This window comes from Onychomys torridus, chromosome 17 (assembly GCF_903995425.1).
Source record: "Onychomys torridus chromosome 17, mOncTor1.1, whole genome shotgun sequence".
NCBI classification, from domain to species: Eukaryota; Metazoa; Chordata; class Mammalia; order Rodentia; family Cricetidae; genus Onychomys; species Onychomys torridus.
In genome coordinates, this window is record NC_050459.1 from 61,089,940 (window position 1) to 61,111,886 (window position 21,947).

The following is a 21,947-nucleotide window of genomic DNA, read 5'->3' on the forward strand; positions in this document are numbered from 1 at the left end:
GTGTCCACCTCAAAGTCCACTGGGGTCCCCTCCACTTCAAACGTTACCCGGAGTTCGGGGAGGGGGTCCGAACCCTGACTCCCTCAGTGCCCAAGGGCGAGGACCTGCTGGCCCCGCCCTTTCTGCTTCTTCGGGCATTCTCTGATCCAATGACCCTCCTCTTTGCAGTAGGCGCATTGATTTGGTCCCAAAGGAGGACGGCCTCCCCGACCTCCTCCTCCTCCTCCTCCTCCTCCTCCTCCTCCTCCTCCTCGCCCCCGTGGCCCCGGCCCGTCTCTTACTGCGGCTGCAAGAATCCGTGTTAGATCCCGATTTTGGCGTTTTCGCTGCTCTTTTTCTTTTTCCTCTCTTTGTTTTTCTAACTGAGCCTCTTTTTCTTCCGCGGTCTCCCGCTTATAATAGACTTTTTCTGCCTCTTTAACCAGGTCCCTCAGGCTCAGCCCTTGTAACCCATCTAATCTTTGCAACTTCCACCGTATATCTGTGGCAGACTGCCCTATAAAGGCCATGCTCACTGCTCCCCTCAATTCCTCTGACTGTGGGTCAAAGGGTGTATACCTTCTATATGCTTCCATGAGTCTCTCAAGAAAGGCAGAGGGGGTCTCTTCAGACCCTTGAAGAACCTCGCCTACCTTAGCCAAATTAGTGGGCCTTCTGGCCGCTGCATGGAGACCTGCCATTAGAGTCTGGCAATAGAGGGACAGATGCTCCCTACCTTCCGGAGTGTTCGGATTCCACGTTGGGCGCCGCAGGGGAAAGTGCTCATCAATGAGATTGGGGAGCTGAGTTGGCCGCCCGTCCGGTCCAGGGACCAACTTCCTAGCTTCCAGGAGGATGCGTTCCCTTTCTTCTGTGGTGAAAAGGACCCCCAGAAGTTGCTGGCAATCGTCCCATGTAGGCTGGTGGGAAAACATGATGGACTCTAGGAGTCCAGTTAAGCGGGAGGGGTCTTCAGAAAAGGGTGGGTTATTATTCTTCCAGTTATATAAATCTGAGGAAGAAAATGGCCAGTATTGGAGGGCAGGCATGTCTCCTCCAGCCCCATCATCAATAGTTCCCCCAAAGGGGCGTAGGGGCAATGTGACTGCCGGTGGGGCCTCATCATGAGGGCGTGCCCTTCTCTGGCGGGTGCCCTGTGCAGGCCCCGAAGGGGAGACCGGGGCCGGTCCGGATCCTGCCCCCGCTGGCAGCGGCAGCGATCTGTAAGGTGGTGGGGTGTCTAGGTCAAGAGAAATGAGATCAGCCTGAGACTCTGGCAGGGGTGCAGGTGTCGGGATCAATGGGGTAGGGGAAGATTTAGGCGAATCAGAGGTTTTGGTTAGAAGGAGAGAGGTATGATCAGTAGGTGGTGCAGACGGGCCGACCTGAAACGACCAGACCCACTTAGGTGGGTCCACCACTAAGTCTTCCCAAACCCAGATGTAGGCTTGTTGGTCCGGATGCCCATGTGAACCTGGAATGAAGATTTTTTGTTTAACTGCCCTAATAAGGTTCAGATCGAAAGCGCCATCACCGGGCCACCCCACGCCGAAGGTGGGCCATTCAGATGAGCAGAAAGTCTGCCACTTTCCCTTCTTCACTCGAACTGCCAGGTTCGATGCATGAGCTGTCACTTCTGACCAATGAGAGAGAGTGAGAGAGAGTGGTGTAGAGGCAGTTTGTCCCATACCGAACAGATAAAATAAGACACTGAAGGACACAAACAAAATCAAAACACACAGAGACAGGACAAGCTGGCAAAATGGTACAGAAAACGAAACCAAAAGATTATCTAGCGGCCCTGGCCTTCTAAAAAAAAAATCTCCTAGGCAGGAGAGTGTCTGAAGGGGTCCCTCTTACAGGATCCCCACACTCTAGAGCGTCCTCCAGAGTTGCAGCCTGTGGGTTCCAGACACATCTGTCCCCCACCGTCCAGGAGTCCTCACGGGCAGCCTGGACAGCTGCTCACCCTCCCAAGCCGACTCACCACCAGACGTGAAGAATATCTCGGTGGAACCTCCAATGTTAGAGTCGGCGCTGAAACCAGAAGCTTCACTCTGATATCGGGTCACACAGAAACAGTTTATTGTACGCATGCACACGGGTCAATCAGTCAAGCTTGGGACTGAAGACCCCGAAGCTCAAGCTCGCAGGCTTGTTATAGGGCAGTTTCGCATGGGTTGGGGAGTGGGGTCACTTGGAGTTCAGCCATCCGGCTGGACTACACATGGGTGGGAGAGTGAGGGTCGCTTGGAGTTCAGCCATCCGGCTGGTTCCTGTGGCTTTTAGGAGGTTTTACAAGGTGGTTCTGCCACAAGCAGCTTGTTTTTCCAAGAGCTGCAAGCTAGCTTTACAACGTGGAAGCCTTCTGTACGAGCTAAGCAGGAATATTTTCCACTAAGCAGAAATACATTTATCTACTGGGATAGAGCCTAAAATGGAGCCTTTACAGTATCTGAGAGCCCCTCCCCATGTGTTCAGAAGAATGGGGTTGTGTGAAAATACAATATGAAGATGTATATCAAACCACCACTGGCTCACCAGGTAGTGCCAATGCCTGTCATGGACATGAAGAATGTGCACCTTGAGTTGGCAAGTCCTCTTTTTTTTTTTTTTTTTTTTTTTGGTTTCTTGAGTTAGCATTTCTTGTGTGCAGTTTTGGTTCCTGTCCTGGATCTCACTTGGTAGCCCAGGCTGGCCTTGAACTCAGAGAGACCTGCCTGGCTCTTCCTCCCTAGTGCTGGGATTAAAGGCGTGTGCTACTACCGCCTGATGGTAAATCCTCTTAAAGGATCTTTGGCAGAGAAAACATGGAAATTGCTTATCCTTCTGGCCCTTGCCCATGCAGGGAATGTACGTAAGGTGTTTATTTATGTAATATGTGTAGATAAACATCTTTCCACAGCATTCACATGTGTAACCTTCTAGGAACTTTATCAAACACTGTAAATGCTGGAGAGTGTGTTAACCATTGTCCCTTCTCTTCACTTCTCAAACAGGACTTGAAAAAACTGAAACAGTGCAAGGACATCCTTGGCTACTTTGGGAGTTTGAGGCCAGACTGGGCTACATGAGACATGCCTTTAAAAAAACAATACCCCTTTTAAACCCCTTAACAAAACAAACTTAGGCCCTGGGATTGTTTCAACCTCACCACAGCAACTGAATGAAGCCAAACACTGTCATACTAACAGAAAATGTAGGAAGTCACTTGTAAGACTTACCCCACAAAATTATCTTTAGAAGATGCTTTCCCCACACTGCCCAAAATGTGTGTCCTTCATTGGGTGTGGTGAGACACACATTTAATCCCAACACCTGGGTGGTTAAAGCTTGGAACAAAAGCTTTGCTTAACCCTGGGGCTTTAAGTCAAGGTTTGAGATCCCTGAGAGGCCTGCCCTTTTCTGAATAGAAACAGAGGAGGAGTGGTGGGGGGCAGAAGGAAATGGTAGGGAGGGACTTGGCAAAAAGGAGGAAAGGGAAACTGCATTTGGCATGTAAATAATAATAATAATAATAATAATAATAATAATAATAAATCATTAAAAACAAATCAAAATAAATCCTGAGTTATGGGCTGGATAGTTGGGTCCCCAGTTAACAACGCTTGCTGCTTTTTTTTTTTTTTTTTTGCCAGAACTGAGGACCGAACCCAGGGCTTTGCGCTTGCTAGGCAAGCGCTCTACCACTGAGCTAAATCCCCAACCCCGATTGCTGCTTTTACAGAGGACCCAAGTTCTGACCCCAGCACCCATAACTGCAGATGCAGGAGAGCTAACATCTTATTCTTGCCTGGGCACGCATACACATTCACATTAGTAAAAATAAAATTCAACCTTTGTATTAAGAAAGAGAGAGAAAAGGCCACTTCATATTCATCAAAGGAAAAATCCACCAATATAAGATGTCAATTCCTAACATCTATGTTCAAAATGCAAGAACACCCAAGTTTGTAAAAGAAACATTACTAAAGTTTAATCACACATTGACGCTCACACATTAATAGTAGGAGACTTCAATACCCCACTCTCACCGATAGACAGATCATCCAGACAAAAACTAAATAGATACATACTGGAGCTAACAGAAATTATGAACCAAATGGACCTAACAGATATCTACAGAGCATTTCACCCAATCACAAAAGAACAGACCTTCTCAACACCTCTTGGAACATTCGCCAAAACTGACCATATACTGGGTCACAAAACAAGTCTTGACAGATACAAGAAAACTAAAACAATCCCCTATATCCTATCAGAAAACCATAGATTAAAGCTGAATTTTGACAACAGAAAGTTACAAACTCATGGAAACTTAACAACTCCCCACTGAAAGACTATGGGGCCAAGGAAGAAATAAAGAAAGAAATTTAAGACTTACTATAATTCAATGAAAATATACACAACATATTCAAATGTGTAGGACATAATGCATGTGGTGCTAAGAGGAAAGTTCATAGCCCTAAGTATATACATAAATTGGAGGTATGTCATACTAGCACCTTAACAGCACACCTGAAAGTTCTCGAACAAAAAGAAGCAAACTTTCCCAAAAGGAAGAGATGGCAGGAAATAATCAGTCTGAGGACAGAAATCAATAAAATAGAAACAAAGAGAACAATAGAAAGAATCAATGAAACAAAGAATTGGTTCTTTGAGAAAATCAACAGCACAGACAAACCCATATCAAAACTAACTGAAAGATGAAGAGAGTATATCCAAATTAACAAAATCAGAAATGAAAAGGGGGCCATAACAACAGAAGCCAAGGAAATACAAAGAATCACTAGGTTATACTTTAAAAACTTGTACTCCACAAAATTGGAAAATATAAAAGAAATGGACAATCTTCTTAATAGGTATCACCTACCAAAGTTAAATCAAGATCAGATAAAGAACTTAAATAGACCTGTAACCCCTAAAGAAATAGGAGCCATCAATAAAAGCCTCCCAAACAAACAAACAAAAGCTCAGAGCTGGAAAGTTTTAGTACAGATTCCTACCAGACTTTCAAAGAAGAGCTAATGCTCTTAAAACTCCTTAAATTATTCCACAAAATAGAAACAGAAGGAACAATGCCAAATTCATTTTATGAGGCCACAGTCACCCTGATACCTCTTGTACAATATTAGAGCCTTATATTACACATCCCAGGGGCTCAGGAGCGAGAACTACTAATGTCGAGGACTATTTTCGGGAAATAGAATCTCAGTGCACCCAGCTCTATAGTCCACTTGCTTTAATTCCTCTGGCATAACATCCTATCTACACAGCTTCAGTTCTGTTCTCATGCCTAGCTCTTTTCTTGCCTTATTTCTCTCTATGTTTATCTACTGTCCCCTCTAAATTCTATCTTAATTCTCTCGTCTTAATTCTGCTTCATGTAGGTCCTTTTCATCTTGTTCTTACCCAGCTCATACTTCCCCATCTGACTCTTCCTCATCTTCCATCATATCCACACATATTCTCCTTATCCCTCTCCATTCTCTGTCTCTCTGTTCTCCACGTTCCTCCTAAGTCTCCCCAGAATCCAGTTATATCAAGCCCCTGGTCGAGCAAGGTCACCAGGCTTGAATTCCACAGGGTCATAAAGGCAGATAAGAATTTTCCTCAGGCAGTAGCCACCAGGCTTCCAGGGTCAAACAGAGGGGTGATAAGAATCACATAGAGGGACAGTAATTGTTAATTATCATTTGCAACCCAAAAGGGAAGTGACTAATGAGGAAATGAATTAACTAAAGGCTAGATTTGGGTAATATCTAATAAGAAGGATCTTATATGTTCCACTATAGTCTTAAATGTGATTGGTAGAAAATGTTAAGAATCTTTAAGTTGCTAGGTCAATGGGAGAAAATAAACCTGCCTTCTTTTTTCCTGTGGCTCCTATCTGTCCAAGCTATCTGTTGTTTTTTTTCTGCAGGGTGGGGGAAAGTGTGCTTGGTCGCTAGGCAACCTGTGTGCAGCTAGATGCCTCTGGTGATAGTTAAAGGGAGATCTGGAACTAGAGGTAAGGTTTGGGAAAGGAGGAAGTAAAGTTTAATTGGCACATCCGCCAGACCTTCTCAAACAGGTAGCCTGGATGCTTAAGTCTGTTCTTAGAGAGCACAGAGGTATCTCTGATAAGGTACTTTCCTCCATCTGGGGATGGACCTGGCTGGATGCTGCCAATAATGGTAATTTTAGGGAGGCTTGAACTGGGGTTCAGGCTGTACATAGCTGTCAGTGCACAAGGTTATCTAAATATTCATTTAGTAGATGGGAAATGGTGCCCAATAAATGATAGAAAAGCTACAATAGCACACAAGAAATTCATAGCAGGAAATGCCTGATAATCAAAAGCCAAATATCACCATGGCTCCTTGAGCCTCAGCTTGACCTCTGGAAGGCCCTTGGCTTCTTCCAGGTGTTAGCTTTGTCAAAATCAGCTGAAACCCTACTTTGTATATTTTTGCAGCTTGCAGCAGATACCCAAAACCACACAATTCAACAAAGATTAAATCCTAAAGTTTATATGGAAACACAAAGGACCCTAAATACCCAAATAATGCTGAGTAAAAATAACAATGCTAGGGATGGATGTATATATATCAAACTATATTCCAGAACTCTAATAATAAAATTAGCATTGTATTGGAACAATAGAGACATGCAGATCCTTGAAACAAATGAAAGTCCACTGTAGGTGCAGAAAGTTCACAGCTATCTAATACTTTTCCAGTTGGCCAAAATATGTACTATTTTGATGTACTTAGGATACCTAAGCACAGATACCACATCCTAAGAGTAGGGAAATGTGAAGTACATAAGTGTGAAATTGAAACTGGTCCCATACCTATCACTAAGTAAATTTAATACTTAGTGTGAAACCAGAGACAATAAATAATTTTAATGGAATTTAAAACATCAGAGATTTCCACAGACAAAGGTACAAATTAGGCAAGCATGACCATTATTTCAATTTTCATTCTACACAGTGTTAATGTCAGAGTGGGTAAAAGTCTTGGTGACTTTTCTGTTTCTGTGATAAAATACCATAACCAAAAGCAACTTGGGGAGGAAAGGGTATATTTCATATTAAAGCTTGTAGTCTGTCATCTTGGTAAATCAGAGCAGGAACCTAGAGGCAGGAACTTAGGCAGAGGCCATGGAAGAGTGCTTCCTGTTTCTTTTCTTTTCTCTTCTTTTCTGTTTCTTTCTTTTTTCTTTTTCTTTTCTTTTCTTTTTTTTCTTTTGTTTTTTGTTTTGTTTTGTTTTTTCGAGTCAAGGTTTCTCTGTGTAACTTTGCGCCTTTCCTGGAACTCACTCTGTAGCCCAGGCTGGCCTCAAACTCACAGAGATCTGCCTGGCTCTGCCTCCCGAGTGCTGGGATTAAAGTCATGTGCCACCACCGCCCAGCTCATCCTGTTTTTTATAACACTGAGGATCATCTACCCAAGGATGGCACTGCCTGAATTGAGCTTGTCCTCCTCTATCAATCATCAATCAAGAAAACATTCCCCCACAGACTTGCCCATAGGCTAATATAGTGGAAATATTTTCTCAATTGAAGTTTCATTTCCCAAATGACTCTAGTGTGTGCCATATTGATATAAAACTAGCCACACAATATCATTTTCCTACTTGATTGGAGTTATATCACACCCAATCACAAAAAAAAGCCACTTCCACAGAGAATGAAATAATGAGTTGAAAACATCTCTGAATATTGGCTTTTCCATCCCACAAAATGCAGTCTTGGGTGAGATATGTGAGAAATTAAGACAGCTGAGAGTCAAGTTCAATCCTGGTCTACACAGATGCGATTAAGTAGCCTCATTCTTCATTGTCATCATGCATTCCCTGCCATGATAGACATGACCTATTCAAACTGAAAACCAAATTAAAACCTTCCTAAAATCAGTTGCTTCCTTCCAGGTATTATTTAAGTGTGAGAAGTAATTTAAAGAACAAACTTACCTAGAAAGGAAGTCAAAAGAAAGAAGAAAAAAGGAAAGAAATAGTGCAGGGAAAAGTCATACCCTTCCTATTTGCCTATAATAGGCTCCTATACTTAAAAGAGCACAAGCACAACACTTAGATATGATAATACTTTAAACATGTTAACAGGGCACAGGTAAACATTCAAAGATAGTTACAGTTTGTATATCCAGGTAAAAATTTTGATGGAAGAAATTCAGCAAAATAACCCCATATCAGTTGGCTTCTAAAATATATAGTAAATATGAAAAATTGTATTCAGGTGATTTAAAATCTCTACAAAGATCATTTAAATTTAACATAGAAAGTAAAGGAAGAAGATGCTAGGACATATAAGCAACTCAATGTTATAATAGTGTTATCAATAGTGTTAACGTTGTAAAAATGATGATATTTCCATAAGTACTACTGAGATTTATGGTAATATTTTATTTGTACTGAAATGTGATTTTATTTGTATATTAATAAAGTTGCCTTGGGGTCAGAGCAAGCCATAGCAGAAGCTGGGTGGTGGTAGTGTATGCCTTTAATCCCAGCACTTAGGAGGCAGAGCTAGGCAGGATCTCTGTGTGTCCAAGGATACAGCCAGCACAGAGACACACACCTTTAATCTCAATACCAACCATAGAAGACCTGGAGGTCTGTACAGACAGGCAGTGATGAGGAGGTCATGTGGTTGGGTTTATAAAAAAGAGAAAACCAGGAAGTAGGTCTCTTGCGGAGAGGAAAGACAGAGCAGCAGTGAAGGGTAAGGTTTTCTGCTCTCAGCTATTGCTCTGACCTCTTGGCTTTTAACTCTGCAATTGGCTCTTTGTTTCTTATTTAACAAGATGGTTACATCTACAGAGATTCAATAGCATTCCTACCAAAATTATACACACATATATTTATTACATATATATGTATGTTTATGAAAGGAAACCCTCCATTTTTATAAAAGCACAAATGAAAGGAAATAGATGGATACTTGTGATCTTAGAAAGTATAATGTAAGAAGTGTTATAACACATGATTTTAAATAATATCACAAAGACAATAGAATGAATCTAGCACAGTTAAGTACTTACACATGTGATAAGGCAAAATAGATATTTTGGGTAATCAAAGCATAAAAACATGAATCTAATACTATTTTCTTATATATAATTATGAACACAAGAAACTGTCCCATGGAAACTCATTAAACATAATGTTAAATGATGAAGAAGTGATGTTGACAACACTGGACTCTAATTTCAGTGAGCCTGTGTGGAGTTTTTAAACTTGTTTCTTCTCTCTCTCCCACCATTCTCGACTCCTAATATCTAACACATCTATATCTGTCTCCAAAGTTGCCAAGAGAATGTCTCAAAATTCCAACTTCTGTGACTGCTAAGAAATTATTTCAAATTCTAAACCATGTTTAGAAGAACCTAATACCTTTCTATTTTACCTCGAGTTCTAAAAGGTATCAAAAAGCACACCGAGTGAGTCTAGAACATTTGTACATTTTTCAGTACTCCAAAATACTGTTATACAGTTCTCTCACCCCGCATCCACTTGTGTACACTCAAAATCACAACAGACATTACAGGACAAAACAAATTTAAGGAATTTCTTTTTATTCATTTTAAATACTAATAAAAGACCCTTCTCCTCCCTCCTCCTGCCCCACCAGCCTTGCCCTCCCAACCCACCCCACCCCCATTTCCTCCTACTAGAAGGTAAGACCTCCCATGGGTAGACCTACCTTGGCCCTACCTCCCATTTAGTAGAGGTAGGTCCAAGCCCCTCCCCCTGCCTCAAGGCTGTGTGAGGTGTCCCATCATAGGTAGTGTATTACTGTAAATAATGAGGCAATTTCATGTAATTTATCTGGTAATAATATTTCTGGGATAATTTACATACACCCAATAGGGGTTGGTTACAGGGTCAGGGCAAGATGAGGTATCATCCAGTGGAAAACTCTGGCTTGGTGTCCCATCCAGCTTCCAGGACCATGAGGTATCCACAAGAGGCCTAAGCACCTTGAGTCTTTTTTTTTTTTTTTTTTGGTTTTTCGAGACAGGGTTTCTCTGTGTAGCTTTGTGCCTTTCCTGGATCTCGCTCTGTAGACCAGGCTGGCCTCGAACTCACAGAGATTCACCTGGCTCTTCCTCCTGAGTGCTGGGATTAAAAGCACCTTGAGTCTTAAGGGGCTCCCTCTCACCCGTGCCCCAGGAGCAGGTCAGCCCCAGGGCCAGGTCATAGGCAGGTGTGGTAGTTACCTGCTGTCACTCTAGGGGCAGTGTTTCAAGGTCAAACCTGGAATAGCTACCCACTACAGTAGTGGGCTCCAAAAAGCCTGCTCATGCACCGGGGATAGATTCTGATCCTACTGCCAGGTGGCACCTTAAGCAGATCAAGATAACTCTCACTATGCAGAAGGTCACCTAGTCAAGTAATCAGATCAGTGAATACCCTAACTGTCATTATTGAGCCTTTCTCCAGTAACTAACTGATGGAAGCAGATGCAGAGATCCACAGCCAAACACCAGGCTGAACTCCAGGAGTCCAGTTGAAGAGAGAGAAGAGGGATTCTATGAGCAAGGGCATTAAGATCATGATGGGGAAACCTACAGAGACAATCAAACCAAACTAGTGGGAACTCATGAAATTTAGATCAACAGCTGTGGAGCCTGCATGGGACTCGACTAGGAATTTAAATAAAATTGAACAGATATTATTTATGCATAAAATACAAGACTGATGCTTAGTTCTGACTCTAATCATGTAATCACAAGTAATGGAATAATAAGGCCTGTGATATGTGAAGTAATGTATCATAACAAGCTTTTCATCTATGGATACTGAAGAAATAGAGTAGGTAAGTCACTTAGAACTCAGATATAAAGCTTGTGCTCCTTGACATATACCTACTGAAAAGATAGTCTATTATTGGGTTCAGTGTGATTGTGGAAATGTCAGATTGACTGTGTTGTGATTACTGGGTCTTTTTTTTTTTCATTTTACGTACCAACCACAGTTCCCCCTCCCTTCCTCCTGCTTTTCCCCCCACCTCTTCCCCACCCTACCCCTCCTCCACTCCTCAGAGAGTGTAAGGCATCCCATGGGGAGTCAACAAAGTCTATCATATCAGGATGAGGCAGGACAAAACCCCTCCCCCTGTATCAAGGCTGAGCAAGATATCCCACCATAGAGAATAGGCTTCAAAAAGCCAGTTCATGCACCAGGGTTAAATCCTAGGCCCATTGTCAGGGGCCCCACAAACAGCCAACCCACATGGCTGTCACCTACATTCAGAGGGCCTAGTTTGGTACCATGCAGGCTTCCCAGTTGTTGGTCCTGAGACCCTGAGCTCCCACTAGCTTTATGTTCTCATCCCCCATCCCCTCCCCTCTCCACTCTCCAACTTTACCCAGGAGATCTTATCTAATCTATTTCCCTTCCAAGGATGATCTATGCATGTCCTTCTTAGGGTCCTCCTTTTTACCTAGCCTCTCTGGGTCTATGAGTTATAGCTTGCTTTACATCTAATACCCACTTATGAGTGAGGACATGCTATGTTTGTCTTTCTGGGTCTGGATTACCTTACTCAAGATGTTTTTTCCCCAGTTCCATCCATTTGCCAGCAATTTCATGATCTCATTGTTTTTTACTGCTGAGTAATACTTCATTGTGTAAATGTACCACATTTTTTAATCCATTCTTTTGTCAAAGGGCATCTAGTTTGTTTCCAGGTTCTGGCTATTACAAATAATGCTGCTGTGACCATAGATGAGCAAGTGTCCTTGTTGTATGATAGAGCCTCCTTTGGGTATATGCCCAAGAGTGGTATTGCTGGGTATTGATTCCCAATTTTTAGAGAAACCACCATACTGATTTCCAAAGTGGCTGTACAAGTTTGCACTCCCACCAGCAGTGGAGGAATGTTCCCCTTGCTCCACATCCTCTCTGACATAAGCTTTCATTAGTATTTTTGATCATAGCCATTCTGACAGGTGTAAGATGGTATCTGAGAGTTGTTTTGATTTGCAATTCCCTGATGACTAAGGATGTTGAGTAATTCTTTAAATGTCTTTTGGACACCTGAGATTCTTCTGTTGAGAATTTTCTTTTTAGATCTGAACTCCATTTTTATTGGATTATTTGGTATTTTGATGTCTAGTTCTTGAGTTTTTTATATATTTTGGAGATCAGCCCTCTGTCAGGTGTGGACTTGGTAAAGATCTTTACCTTTTCTGAAGGCTGCCATTTTCTCTTAACTGTGTCCTTGCCTTATAGAAGTTTCTCAATTTCAGGAGATCCCATTTATTAATTGTTGCCTTCAGTGTCTGTGCTACTAGTGTTATATTTAGGAAGTGATATCCTGTGTCAATGCACTCAAAGCTTCTTCCTAGTTTCTCTTCTATCAGATTCAGTGTAACTGGATTTATGTTGAGGTCTTTGATCCATTTGGATTTGAGTTTTCTGCATGGTGAAATATATAGATCTATTTGCAGTCTTCTACATGTTGATATCCAGTTTGTTGAAGATGCCAGCACCATTTGTTGAAGATGCTTTCCGTTTTCCATTGTACAATTTTGGCTCCCTTGTCAAAAATCAAGTGATCATAGGTGTGCGGATTAATGTCAGGATCTTTGATTAAATTCCATTGATCCATGGGTCTGTTTTTATGGCAATATCAAGCTGTTTTTATTAGTATGGTTCTATACTATAGCTTGAAGTCAGAGATGGTGATGCCTCCAGAAGTTGCTGTATTGTACAGGATAGTATTGGCTATCCTGGTTTTTCTGTTTTTCTATGTGAAATTGAGTATTGTTCTTTTAAAGTCTGTGACTAATTGTACTGGGATTTTGATGGGGATTGCATTGACTCTGTAATGGCTTTTGGTAAGATTGCCATTTTTACTATGTTGATCCTATCTGTCTAAGAGCATGAAAGAGCTTTCCATTTTCTGATATCTTCTTCAATTTCTTTCTTAAAGACTAAAAGTTCTTGTCATACAGGTCTTTTACTTGTTTGGTTAGCATTACCCCAAGGTATTTTATATTATTTGTGACTATTGTACAGGGTGAATTTTCTCTAATTCTTTCTCAGCCCATTTATCATTTGTATTTAGGAGGGATACTGATTTTTTTATTTAATCTTGTATCCCACCAGCTTACTGAAGATGTTTATCATCTGTAGGAGTTCCCTGGTAGAATTTTGGGGGTCACTTATGCATACTATCGTATCATCTACAAATAGCAAAAGTTTGACTTCTTCCTTTCCAGTTTATATCCCCTTGATCTCCTTTTGTTGTCTTCTTGCTCTAGCTAGAACTTTGAGTACTATATTGAATAAATATGGAGAGAGTGGACAGCCATGTCTTGTTCCTGATTTTAATGAAATCACTTTGAGTTTCTCTCCATTAAATTTGATGTTGGCTGTTGGCTTGCTGTAAATTGTCTTTATTGTGTTTAAGTATGTTCCTTGTATTCCTGATCTCTCCAAGAGCTTTATCATGTGTTCTTGGATTCAGTTTGCCAGTAATTTTTTTTTGAGTATTTTTACATCAATGTTCATGAGGGAGATTGGTCTGTAATTCTCTTTCTTAGTTGAATCTTTGTGTGATTTGGGTATCAGGTTAAATGTAGCCTTATTTTTTATAAGTTTGCCAAATTCCTTCTGTTTCTATTGTGTGAAACAATTTAAAGAGTATTGGTATTAGTTCTTCTTTGAAATTCTGGTTGAATTGCACACTGGAACTTTCTGTTCCTGGGTTGTTTTTAGTTGGGAGACTTTTAATGACTGTTTCTATTTCCTTGGGGTTTATTGGTCTATTTTTTTTTTTTTTTTACATTTTCTCTTTTCTTTTTCTTTTTTCTCCTTTTTTTTCTTTTTGTTTTTTTTGTTTGTTTTTTTGTTTGTTTGTTTGTTTTTTGTTTTTTTTTTTAACATTTTGGTCTATTTAAATTGTTTATTTGGTCTTGATTTAATTTGGGTATATGGTACCTATCCAGAAAATTGTCCATTTCTTTTAGATTTTCCAATTTTGTCAAGGACATGTTTTTGAAGTATATTGAATGATTCTCTTGAATTCTTCAGTGTCTGTTGTTATGGTCCCCTTTTAATTTCCAGTTTTGTTGATTTGGATATTCTCTCTCAGCCTTTTGGTAGGTTGGATAAGGGTTTTCTGTCTTGTTGATTTTTCTCAAAAGTTGATTCTTTGTTTCTACTTTATTGATTTTTAGACCTCAATTTATTTCCTGTTGCCTATTCCGCCTGGGTGAGTTTGCTTCTTTTTGTTCTGGAGCTTTCAGGTGTGCTGTTAAGTTGCTAGTGTGAGATTTCTCCACATTCTTTATGGAGGCACTTAGTGCTATGAATTTTTCTCTTAGCACTGCTTTCATAGTATCCCATAAGTTTGGGTAGGTGGTGGATTCATTTTCATTGAATTCTAGGAAGCAGTTAATTTCTTTATTTTTTCCTTAATCCAATGGTGATACAGTTGAGCATTGTTCAGTTTCCATGAGTTTGTAGGCTTTCTGTAATTTGTGGTGGTGTTCAATTCTAACTTTAAGCCCTGGTGATCCAATAAGATACAGGGGGTCATTCCAATTCTTTTGTGTCTCTTAAGCTTTGCTTTGTGACCAAGTATGTGGACAATTTTAGAGAAGGTCCCATGAGGTACTGAGAAGAATGTATATTCCTTTGTGATTGGGTGAAATGTTATGTAGAAATCTGTTAAGTCCATTTCAGTCATAACATCTGTTAGTTCCCTTTTTTGTCTGTTAAGTTTCTGTCTGGCAGATTGGAATCTGTCCCTGGGGCATGGGTGAGCTTTTTGGAGGCCACACCTTGCACAGCCTTGGTCAGGGGGGAGGGGCATGGTCCTGCCTTGACTGAGTGTATCAGGCTCTGCTAGCTGCCCATGGAAGGCCTTGCCTTGGAGGAGGTGGGAATGGGGGTTGGGATGGGGGAGGGCTGAGGGCTGGGAGGAGGGAGGGGAGGGAATCTGTGGTTGGTATGTAAAATGAATAGAAAATTTCTTAAAGAAAAAGAAAAAAATTTTTAAAGATGCAAACACCTTTTGGAAAAAAATAAAGAAAGAGAAAAAGCAATCCCTAATGAGGACAGCAGAATCAGTAATCATCCACTGGTGTATAGCTCTTGCATGTCCCACCACATCATCACTTATACTATTAGGAAGAGGGATGGGGAAGGGGAAGATCTGTGGGATCCACAGGAGATAGAAACCAGCAGGCAGGGAAGGCTGCCACAGGTGTTTTGCTGCAGACCTGGGGATGAGATGGGGTGTTGGATCTAGGGGAACAGAGGGAGAAGAGAAGATCTGCAGGTGATGCTTGTGTGAGTTGGGGACTGGGGTAAATCATTGAGTGGAGGTAGGGAGGTTAGGCTGAGATGGTCTTTGGGCTCAATAGGAAATGTGGGCATGAGGGGGTGGGGAGGCTGCAGCTAGTGTTCTGTTCCAGTGCTAGTGATGAGACTGGGGTATTAGATTTGGAGGGGAGGAAGGAGTCTTCAGTTGGCTTACCTGTTTCCCTGTTCAGCTTGTGTGTTCCCAATGAATGCCTGCTGGTATTGGGGGCTGGGATAATGGGGTGATAAGGAAGATTGAGGGAGATCTTTGTGAACCATTGGGGATGGGGTCAGAGAGGAAACAGAGACCTAGAAGATTGTCGGTTACAGAGCTGGAGATTAGACTGCGGTGACCGGAACTGAAGGAGCAGGAGGAGAGGTACACCCACCCTCAGCCTTCTTGTTGTCCTGGCGGGAGTTAGAGAGTGCCTGAAGGGTTGGAGCTGGGACACAGCAAGGAGTTAGGGGAGGGAGGTTAGAATGGAAAGATCTTCTTCATCCCCAAGATTCCATGTTAATAAAGATAGTACAACATAAAACTTAAGTCCCGTAGCCTTACAAATTCAAACATCTTAAAAGTTGTTGCTAATAAATATCCAGTCTCTTTTAAAATCTAAAATTCTATGCAAAACTCCAAAATCTTTTTTAAAAGTTTAAAGTCTCTCAACTGTGGGCTCCTTTAAATTAAAAATAAATTAAGTACTTTTTTATTTCAAGAGAGAAAAACCATGGCACAGTCACAATCTGAACAAAGCAAAACCAAACTGCAACAGTGTCGATAACTCAATAGCCAATGTCTGGCATCCACTCATGGTCTTCTGGGCTTCTCCAGGGGCCATGGATCACTTCTCCAGCTTCACCCTCTGCAGCACAGACAGCTTTCTTCTGGGCTCCAGCTGGCTCTACTGTTCGGTTCTCGGTGGTCAGCCCATGGTACTGTCATCTCCAAAACTACTGGGGACTTCTGCTGCAACTGGGCTATATTTTCACCAATAGTCTTCCCTGGGCTCTTTTCTGGGACTGCAGTCCTACCACACAGTGTCAAGCCTAATCTGCTCTCCATACCCTCTACATGCCTTCAAAACCAGTACCACCTGGGTGATGCTTACACTACCAAGTGTGGCTGCTAATAGAAGGTACATCATTGCTCACCTCTGGAATGTAACTTCTGTGTGCTAACACTTCCAGGAAGATTTCACCTCAATGACACCAGTCTCTTCTTAATCATAGGTAGTTCTTCAGCCCCAGCTAGCAGCATCTATTGATCCAGCAAAGCAGTGGTTTTACATATTGGTTCTGACCTCTTCTTAATCACAACTGATTCTTCTATTGTAGGAATTTAGCAGAGTCACTGTATCTGGGGTAGACATTAGAATGAACAGCTCTTTTCTAGAAATACTTTGACCCTGAAGAATCCTTGTGGAAAACAGTGATTGCTTTCCATGATTTGTAGAATTGTTTTACTGAAGGGGCATTGCAGCCACCCCATGACTTTGGTCACAAGACACCTCAGGCACATCTGAGGCTCTTATATTATTGTGTATTGCATGCAATTTATAATAAAGGACTAATAAAGTCATGAGGACATGTGATGCCTTCCTTTAGTAAGATATGTAAATTAAATTAAGGACCTTGGTATAAGGAAATATTTTGTGTAACAATCAATAAATATGCTTTGTCTGGCTATTCGGGGTTCAGTCCATCAGAGAGGTGGAACCTTCCTGCTGCCACATAAGCCTTAAAACATCATCTTGGAGTGCCTCCTTTCTTCAACTGACCCATACTACACAGAATAACCTGACATTCTTCAGCTCCAGTTGACCAGATACCAAAAGTCCTGGTAGACTCTTTGCTTTCCTCTGAAACTTCATAAACCAGACTTCCATCATCTCTACACTGCTTTCAAAATTTTCATCTCCCAACCTCCAACAGAACAGCTCACTGAGCTGTTAACACTCAATGGCTTTTCTTGCCCAAAGTCCCAAAGTCCTTCCATTATATTCCCCAAAAGAACATGGCCAGGTCTATCACAGGAATACCGCACTTATGTTACCAACTTATCTTAGTTAGGGTTACTGTTGCTGAGATAAAATACCATGACCAAAGCTACTTGGAGAGGAAAGGGATTGTTTAGCTTATGCTTCCAATTCATAGTCTGTTGTTGAAGGGAACCAGGACAGGAACCCAAACAAAACTGGAACCTAGATCTCATGCAGAGGCCATGAAGGGATGCTGCTTACTGGCTTGTTCCCCATGACTTGTAGCTTGCTTTCTTGTAGTACCCAGGGCTCCTTGCTCATGGGTGGCCCCACCCACATAAATCACTAGTTAGGAAAATGCCTTATAGGCTTGTTTATAGCCTGATTCTTTGGAGGTATTTTCTTCAACTGAGGCTCCATCCTCTTTGATGTCTCTAACTTGTGTCAAATTGACATAAAACAGCCAGGATAGGATGTCTGTAAACTACCTTCATGGCTGGTATCCAGGAAAGACAGAAAGACAAGTCATATCCCTCTCAATTAGAATTACAGATAATCATGGGCTAACAAAGAATGGCTTCACTGGCCCATATAGCTGTGGTAGAGGATCCCTGCACACATGCTGTCATTTGCTTTTTAGAGAAATGGTCTTGTTATAACCCAAGCTTATCTAACCCTCACAGCGATACTCCTGTATCTGTGTGCTTGGTACAGAGAGTACAGTTGTGTTGTACCCTTAGCTGATTTTTTAAAAAGTAAATATGCAGGATTTATTAGCTTTCTGCTGTCTCTGCTCCATATCCCTCTGAAATAGTATATTAGAAGCTGTACTTCTGAAAGTTGCTTGGCATGAGGCATCAGCCTATACCAGACCTACTGATCCCAAAATATCTATCTTTCTCATCTTGTCCCTGGTATATACCTTTAATAACTCAATTTTTTCTCTGCATGAGCAAAAACCTGCTAAGCAATGTGGCTAGGACCTCCACTGCAGCTTTAGTGGCTGCCTCCACCAGCTCCTTCAGTCATGAAAGCCAAGCATTAACCTTGTGTCTTGACCTGGATATGTGGTTGACCAGGATCTGCATTCAACCTTCCTAGCTCTAGGAAGCTGGTATCTGTGCTACCACAGGCATTTTTACTTAGCTTGCTATTTATTTTTAGTTCTGGAGCTGAACAGTAGTGCCTCTTAAAGGAGCTGTGTCCTTTTTCTATCTTTCCCCCCCCAATTTCTCAGGCCCTAGGTGGATATTCAAACCTCATGTTGATACATCAAATTGTAGTCTGTATTTTTCTATTCTTTGGCTCTTTGAGTGCCTGCCACCCAGTTCCCAAATAAACACCTGAAGTCTTATTCTTACTTAGCTTGGCTTGTTTCTAGCCACCTTTTCTTAAATTGTCCTGTCTATCTTTTGCCTCTGGGCTTTTACCTTTCTATATACCTTTCCTTACTTCTTTCTCTGTGGCTTGCTGTGTAGCTGGGTGGCTGGCTTCTGATGTCCTCTCTCCTCATTTCCTCTTCTCCCTCCTCTCTATCCTATTTATTCTAGGATAGAAATATGTCAGCCCTGCATATTTTTCTCTCCTGCCTAGCTATTGGCCATTCATCTCTTTATTAGACCAATCAGGTGTTTTTGACAGGTACAGTAACACCACTTTCCAGAGTTAAACAAATGCAACATAAAAGAATGCAACACATTTTTGCATCATTAAACAAATATCCCACACTGTAAACAAATGCAATACATCTTAAACTAATATTCCACAACACTTGATGGGTTCACAATAGCCCCCATCTATTAGATATTTCCCTTTGACCTCTACATTTGGTCTTCAGAGTGATGAACCCACACTCAGCTTTCACACCTTTCTATTTCTGTTTTGTCAGCCAAAAGTCAGCATGATGCCCTTCCCATGTGGCTTCTGGATATGGAGAGAAGATGCATTTATCCATCATTTAATTTGGGGGTTAAAACAATAATGGGACTGCCTTCCTTAGCTGTAGGCAGGTGCTCGGTGAGCAAGGTATAATGGCTCACATCTGGATAACACTTTTTGTGAAGAAGAAAATATTAGTGAGATTAGTTATCTAACTATCTTATATAGTTATATAGTTCTAAGTCTAATGTCTGTGGAGTGTGATCCCTTGGGTTGTTAGCAATTCTCTTAGTCTTTGGTTAAACTTTTCTATTGGTGCTGAAGACCATGCAGGTAGCCGAAATTAATCTTTCTGTGCTGTGAAGGCCAGCGGAGCAACTACTCCTCAGGGCTCACTTGGGCTTCAGGGGAACCTCAGACTCTACCAGCCCTTCTTTTACCAGTTGTCCATCAATGTGAGGATGAGTCAAAGGCTTTGCTTTATGTACTGTGGCTTCCTTTGAAGCCTTGAGTAAATCTCCCCCACATTGACCCTCCCTTTTGTAGACTGGTCAGTGTTTCAGATTCATGGAGTGGGGTCTCCATGGCCTCCATGGCCTCCATGAGCAAGACAACTGATCAATGGCCTTAGTCCCTGGGACCTCATTGACCTTATAGGAAAAGAGGAAAAAAATTCTCCCCTTTAGTCCTTCTAACCACATTAGAATTCCCTCCAAGAATGATTATGAAACACCCAGAGGATCAGTTTTATACCAATCTGGTACTTTTTAACTACTGTATACTATTTTAATAACCAGACATAACTCAATAAACTTTTGATTGACATACATTTTAGCCAGTCCTTGAAATAGTTGATATCTGACCTTACCAACTTTAATAGAATATATGATATCTAAATTTTATCCTTTATATACCTTAAATGACTTACTCATGGCCTCATGACTTGCCAAAGCTTTTCAGTCTTTCCTATTCTGGAATCATCTAGGCATTACCACCTTCATATATCTAAGTCTTTCTTTACTAAGGTCATTTCCATATTTACATTTTTTAACATATACTTTTATGCACTGGTTCCTTTTCCTAATACCATGAAACATAGGAACATTAACAAATACATTTATGATCATTTGTGAGAATTTTCTCCCTAGTGGAGGGGAACAAAGCAATGTCTATCCCATTCCCATAAGTCCCAATGACAATGCAAAGTACAAATTCACTAAAGTCCACACTAGGGGAATGAATGAGTTTATTGAACTTAATTACTGGACATTTTAAAGGAGATACTTACATGAGCTTGGATACTATGGTGATTTGAATCAAAATGGCCCCCATAGTCCCATAGGAAGTGGCACTGTTAGGAAGTATGGCCTTGTTGGAGTACCTGTGGTCCTGTTGGAGTACCTGTGGTCCTGTTGGAGTACCTGTGGTCCTGTTGGAGTACCTGTGCTCCTGTTGGAGTACCTGTGGTCCTGTTGGATTACCTGTGGTCTTGTTGGAGTACCTGTGGTCTTGTTGGAATAGGAGTGTCAGTCATTTTCTGTTACCTATTGATTCGGATGTAGAACTCTCAACTCTGTCTCCATTGCCACATCTGCCTGAATGCCAACATGCTTCCCACCATAACAGTAATAGAATAACCCCTCTCAAACTGTAAGCCAACCCCAAGGAAATGTTTTCCTTTATAAGAGTTGCCATAGTCATGATGTCTTTTCACAACAATAGAAACACTAGCTAAGGTAGATACCCCAAAGAAGCCACACAGGAATGTCTCTAGCTAGTATGTATAATGTCTCTCCCACACATGAATATGTGGAGCTCACCTTCTCTCTACTCTTCCAATGCCCAATATACTCTAGCATTACATTTCTCAGTGTACATAGGAGGTAAGCCTTATAGCACTCAAGGTATATTCCCATTTTTAAGATTTTTTTTTCATAGGTGCATATGCAGAATTCATCTCCTCCCAAGTCTTTCCCAGGCTATGTACTCTAGCTACTCTCCAAAACCACAAGGTCACATGTCATTAGGGCCAAATTGCATACAGTTGCCTGAAAAAAAGTCTGTATACTCAGAAAGAGGGGATCCCTCCTTCTATGATGGAATATCAACAGTCAGAAAACCTGTGGTGGTCATCCTTTGTAAGCAGGCATAGCTGATCTTAGGAAGGTGCCAATTGTTTGTCTTAAGATAGTGCTGAGCAACAACAATTAAATAAAAACAGCTGAATAGAAACTGTGTATAAGATAATGTAATAAATTAATACCTCCTAGGTACAATCTGTTAAACTAAACCTTAGAGAAAACACAAGACAGTCTTTATAGAATACATGGTATCACTACTATAAGCATGCTTTTGGTTTTTAATGGAATATGTAGACAATATAAAGAAACAGCACATACATAAAACATCATCAAATTGATGTTACAGCATCCCATACAACAGAACTAAGAAAGCCCTCTTAAAACTATGATGCTCAGCTTACTATAGTGAGATCTTTACACAGAGGGTCTGTCTATCCTCTCCATCAATGAGCATCCCATTAGCTGTTTTTACTATAGACATGTGACCAATAACAATATACATAAAATGTGAACAAATATTTACATGCTAATATCCTGTCTCTAACAAACCTGGTTAATGTACTACTTATCTTTGGGGTATTTTAGAGGCAGCCTTCCCTTAGTTAAATTCTTATTTACTATCTCCTAAGCATTGGCAAATTCTTTATATCACCAACTCTATTCTTCCACATCATAGCTTAGTAGTGGACAGCTACCCAGTATGTGA